Here is a 6,549-nt window from a genome sequence, read left to right as displayed (position 1 = left end):
TTAAAAAAATATACTTCAAATTTGCTGGAACTCGAGTACCATAAAAATTTTTTAAAATTTTTCCATGGTACTTAAGTTCTATAAACTTGAGTACTATAGAAAGCTCGATTTTGCCAAACTTGATTACCTAAAAAGTGGTAGATCTCTATATATTTTCGAAACAATGATAGATTGATATATATTTCGATAAGCGGTGCTATTGTGCCATTTTGGCCCTATAAAAGGTATGGTTCAATAATGGAATCGTGTGGGGGTACGATGTGTGGAAAGTTGGAAAAGAAAGTGGAAAATGATGTCACCATTTCCTCAAAATATTATCAGGACCCTAACATTTCAATTCAAACCCTACAATACTAATTATTATTAGGGGCAAGACTTAGGTACAGTATTTAAGTGTTGTTCCTTAGGTTCCCCTCTTAAAATTTAGTCATATGGATTTTTTCTCATGTGATGAAAGTGTATTTTTTAGTCAAGTTGCCACATGATTGAATCTTAAGAGGAGAACCTAAATAACAACACTTAAGGTACTGTACCTAAATTTTGTCTTTATTATTATTGTTGATGTAAAAAAGTCAACTTTTCTACATCTTCTCTAAATTTTGTTTATTTATTTACTGGAATGGATGGGAGAAATTAAAGAAATCATAGAACTAATAATCTTTCACTGAAGATTAGTTTATCATGTATAGGCCATAAAGAAGAATATATTTGATGGATTAATAAGCTCAGTTTCAACTTAATTATTGTAAAAAGTCAAAGAACTCTTTCTCTCTCTCTAAATAAACTCAATTCTGTTATTGATGATGAAAGAGTACAATTGATTGAGTATAGATACAAGGCTAAGGCTGTTTATATAGAGTCTAAGAAGAAGAAAAAAGGAAAACCTAATCTGAAACTAATTCCCAATTAAGCAGGAAAGTTTGTTACACTAACTACCTATAAGAAGAAGAACATATGCTAATTACAGTTAATTGTAAATACTGTAAACATGTGTTTTCACAATACGTTTTAAACTACATATTTCACATCATTTTAAATAATGATGTTAGAAATCTCCCATCAAACGGCCTAAATGATAGCTTGTCGTTTCCATAAAACAGTTGCTATATATATATATTGCAAGGTATTGATCAGATTCATTAACTCCTTGTTTAAGTCATACGATTGCGTTTCACTCTCAGTATAAATGACCGCGTTTCATGCTCTAGCTCTTCTTTGTCTTCAACAATTATATATTTTGTATTTGCATCGTTTTTTGCTTTGTTTTTTAAATTTCTATATTAATTAATGACAACATATGTAAGAGTTCCTTTTATAGATAACCGACAAGACGAGCTCCACCATGTGGCTGGCAATGGAAAAGTTTAGTACCATATAATTTTTCACAAATTCTTGTCACAATTGTGACGTAGCAGAGTGTGATTGGTAAAAACAAAATAGTGGGTCTATATATAAGAGATAGTTAATCACTCATAATATATCACGTCAGAGTTGTGGCAAAAAATTGTAGAATAATTTGTGGTCCTAGAACTACTAGGCTGACAATACACTATGAAGAATGAGGCCATCAATCCCAAAGATTAATACCATATTATTATTATTATTATTATTGATGAACCAAAAATTTATAGTCATTATACAAAGGTTGTCATTCACCCCGAGAAGATGTTATGCATTTATTACGATCATTGATGACAAAACCTAACTGACGGACCAATGGTCACAGAATGAGCTGTGGCCTCCAGGCAAAGATTTTGTAACGCACTAGCCGTTGAGCATAAATACAACACATCATTGCCAATTAATGAGGCATACAACTATAAAAGAAAAGATAACAAAAGCCAAAGGTACACACAAATACTCTATGAAAGCATTCTCTACTCATTTTTCTCTCTAGAATCTTTCTCCCTTACTGACTTAAGTATCGGAGGCAGTTTGGCTGATGCCACACCGGCATATTACTCTTCCACCCAATTCATTTTGCAGGTTTCTCATCTACAAAGACGACCCCATTCACAGAGTTGTCCATTTGGTATGACGAGGAGCTCAACTGTTGATTTTTTGCATCATCAATTATTATTATTATTATTATTATTATTATTATTATGGAATACTATATATTATTGATAAAGCATCATTTCGCTTTTGCTTTAGGAAAATAGGCTATATAAAAAGATTAATTTATTGGAAAATTCCGAAAGTAGAAGATAAAGGTATTCCTTAAGCTTTTCTTTTTCAAAAAATTTTATTTACAAAATTGAATGTACTCTTAAGCTACAATCTTACCCTATCTTTTTATTGGAGTTGAATTTTGACAAATTTCCTATTAGATTACATTTTCTTTTTATATCCTTCATGCTTGCTGTGAGGAGGAGGATCCCGAGTTTGATTTAAATGGGTGGCCAAGGTTATTTCCGAGGATACACCTTGGACCTCGGGGATGAGCACTAACTATGTAAGGTGCATGAAGTTAAAACATCTAAAAGGAAAGAAGGTAGACTTGGCATAGAATATGAGAAGGATGAAGGAAGAAGGGTGTAGAAGTCATCCCCTTTGCATTAAATACAAGACAATCACTCCCCTGTCCGCATTAATGAGGAAATGATTATGAGCAGTGGTGGTATAGCTAAGATTGTGATATGAAGTGTAATTAGGAGAATTGTACTAATTGTAATTAGAGGATGAGTAGTGACAGTTAGTTAGTTGCTGTGTTAGTTACTGTGTGTTGTCAATTGCTGTTGTGTTGATGTCATGGTAGTTAGTTAGCTGAGCTGGGAGTTAGTTAAACTACAATAGTATAAAAGGAGAGGAACAGAAGGACTGTACTCAGTTTTGGAATGCATAATCAGAATTACATTCTCATTTCTATCTTCTCTATCTCATCTTTAATTCTCATCTATCTCTACTATCTTCTCCACTTCCCTCCTCTAATATTCTAATTCTCTTCTCTGTTACTCTATTCAATTCATTCTAAGATCTTATCAGATTGTAGGTTAAAAGCTTACTAGTATGTTCCAGATGATACAGAGGTCTTAGGAATGTAATCTCAGCCCTCAAAGTGTAAGGTTAAGATGATTTGTGTTTAAATATAAAAGGAAAATTAAGATCCATATATGGGGCATCGGAGAAAAGAAAGAGAGGATGACTTTGTAACCAGGAACTGAGATATTTGTATAAGCGAGAAAGACACACATATATAAAATAGACATTCCTCGGGCCTGATTGGGGAGACTTTTTTGTTCATAATTTGTTGCCTTAGTCATTTCGTTTGCTTCTTATCTCATTGTGGTTAACCTTTAACTTATTGAGTGTTCAATATCCAACCCACTCTCTAACAAATCTATTGTGGTTGGCTTATTGGGCCATTGTCTGAGTCATTTTTGGGCCATGGATCAAATTGAGCCCTTACACTTGCAAAATTTCTGGAAAATTAAAGATCAATAGTTATGTCATCAATAAATTGTTTTAATTACAAATTTTTGTAGTTTAAAGTTATGCATAAAATATAAGTTTATAGATCATATTGTAAATAATATCCGATTGAAACAAAATTTGACATGTGTATTAAGAGTATAAAGAACATGTAATCTAACAATTAGATTTTTAAAATATGTAGTAATATTTATTTTATTAAGTAAGGTTGTAGCCTTAAATTACAACTAATTTTGTAACTAAATTTTGTCCTTTCTTTTTTAGCAATGCCACAAACACAAGATTTTTCTTAGCAAATTTAATAACGGTTGAGTTGCCAAGTTGTTATTGATTCTCATCTAAATCCATCACTACCATCACTTAATTGTCTATCATTTACAACTCACCAACTTAAAAAAAAAAAAAAAAATTCCACTTCCCTCCTCTAATATTCTAATTCTCTTCTCTGTTACTCTATTCAATTCATTCTAAGATCTTATCAGATTGTAGGTTAAAAGCTTACTAGTATGTTCCAGATGATACAGAGGTCTTAGGAATGTAATCTCAGCCCTCAAAGTGTAAGGTTAAGATGATTTGTGTTTAAATATAAAAGGAAAATTAAGATCCATATATGGGGCATCGGAGAAAAGAAAGAGAGGATGACTTTGTAACCAGGAACTGAGATATTTGTATAAGCGAGAAAGACACACATATATAAAATAGACATTCCTCGGGCCTGATTGGGGAGACTTTTTTGTTCATAATTTGTTGCCTTAGTCATTTCGTTTGCTTCTTATCTCATTGTGGTTAACCTTTAACTTATTGAGTGTTCAATATCCAACCCACTCTCTAACAAATCTATTGTGGTTGGCTTATTGGGCCATTGTCTGAGTCATTTTTGGGCCATGGATCAAATTGAGCCCTTACACTTGCAAAATTTCTGGAAAATTAAAGATCAATAGTTATGTCATCAATAAATTGTTTTAATTACAAATTTTTGTAGTTTAAAGTTATGCATAAAATATAAGTTTATAGATCATATTGTAAATAATATCCGATTGAAACAAAATTTGACATGTGTATTAAGAGTATAAAGAACATGTAATCTAACAATTAGATTTTTAAAATATGTAGTAATATTTATTTTATTAAGTAAGGTTGTAGCCTTAAATTACAACTAATTTTGTAACTAAATTTTGTCCTTTCTTTTTTAGCAATGCCACAAACACAAGATTTTTCTTAGCAAATTTAATAACGGTTGAGTTGCCAAGTTGTTATTGATTCTCATCTAAATCCATCACTACCATCACTTAATTGTCTATCATTTACAACTCACCAACTTAAAAAAAAAAAAAAAAATTGTGCTCTAAACTTATTCAGTGTTATTTGGATGCCACCTTTGGAGAGGAAGGGAACACAAAAGGTAGCAAGCAAAAAACACTGAATAAGTTTTTCAAGTCCTAAATGTATAGGAAACAATCCTATCTTATAACTATATAAAGAAACTTTCCACTATCAAAGAGATCTTGAAATTTTTCCAACGTAAAGTCACTGGAATGCCACATATTGCCATGCTTTCTAAGACCTAGCTATTTTTAATATTCTTTGCAGAATTGGGCTATGGTGATATTTAATTTGGAAAAAATTGACTTTTACCCTTTTTTTTTAAAAACAATCCAACATTTTTCCCTCTTTCTCAAACTAATTAGGAAAATACCCATCTTTTGAAACTCGATTTATGATAAATCGAGTTATTAAAAAAAAAAAATTCTGGAGCCCTATAGCGGTGTTTTTAAGGACTTATAGTAACATTTTAAGGACCTATAGTGGCGTTTTATAACCCGACCTCCATGAAATCGAGTTATAGGCAATTTTTATTTATTTATTTATTTTACCTATAACTCGATTTCATATAGGTCAAGTTACAAAATGTCACTATAGGTCCTGAAAACGTTATTATAGGCTCTTTAAAAATGCCGCTATAGGGCCTAACTCGATTTATCACAAGTCAAGTTTCAAAACATGGGCATTTTCCTAATTCGTTTGAAAAAATGGGCAAAAAGCTGTCATTTTTGCCCAAAAAGGGCAGTTGGCAATTTTTTCCTATTTAATTTACCATTCACTTTTAGTCCCATGTTGAATAGTGTTTTTATGGCCATGTCGAACAATACTCACCATACAACAAGCAGTGTTAATTAGATTAAAATCTTGTTTAGAAAACACAGTGGCAGCTCTAGAATTGTTTTGTAGGGGCGTCATTAAAAAACTTAAATTAATAATAATTTAGTAAAAAGAGAATTTAAAATTTTCAAATTATCAACCGAAAAAAATGCAACTACTTGAAGTTATTTTTTTTTATAGAAGAAATATATATATAAAGTTTTACAATTTTCTTTTAAGAGTTTTCATATTATGAAATAGTTACATGATAATTCATTATTAATTGTCATTATATATTATCAATGTGGATAGGTGTGGCTATTTTATTTTATTAAATTTGTATAACATTTTTATTTTTATTCAGTGTTCCTATTTGTCATTGTTTTTATAAAAAATATTTCATTGTTTTTATAAAATAAATATTTTAAACTAAATGACTAAAATAAACCCCTTGGAATTGTGTTAATTATTGACCCATATAGGCACATTCATTTATACATAAATAATATACTAAGTGTCTACTTAACCAATTAAATACTTGAAACATCATTTACTTTTTTTAACAATATACACACATATAAAAAAACTCTTTGTATTTTCTAATTATTAAATTATATAAAGTTATATTATATTTATAATATACATATACACATTCACACACATCATAATTCACACAAATAATATTATGAAAAAATAAATAAATAACACGCATACAGTCAGTATCACACACATGCATAATATAAATTTATAATAAAGAGAGATACTGATTTAGATAGTTTAAAAAAAAAAAAAAAAGATGAGATGAGATTCATAAGATTGAGATTAGAAATCAAATCAAAGAGAGATAATGAGAGTATTCTGTGCTGTTTTTGGTTTTGAGATTGGTTGATCTGTGTTGTTATTTGGTTTTAGATTGGGTTGTGATTAGGGAGTGCAAAAATACTTTTAAGTGTAAATCAAACTAATAAAAAAAATTAT

The sequence above is a fragment of the Quercus suber genome, unplaced genomic scaffold (genome assembly GCF_002906115.3).
Source record: "Quercus suber isolate HL8 unplaced genomic scaffold, Cork oak 2.0 scaffold_7, whole genome shotgun sequence".
Classification (NCBI taxonomy): Eukaryota; Viridiplantae; Streptophyta; class Magnoliopsida; order Fagales; family Fagaceae; genus Quercus; species Quercus suber.
This window is presented reverse-complemented; position numbering follows the sequence as displayed.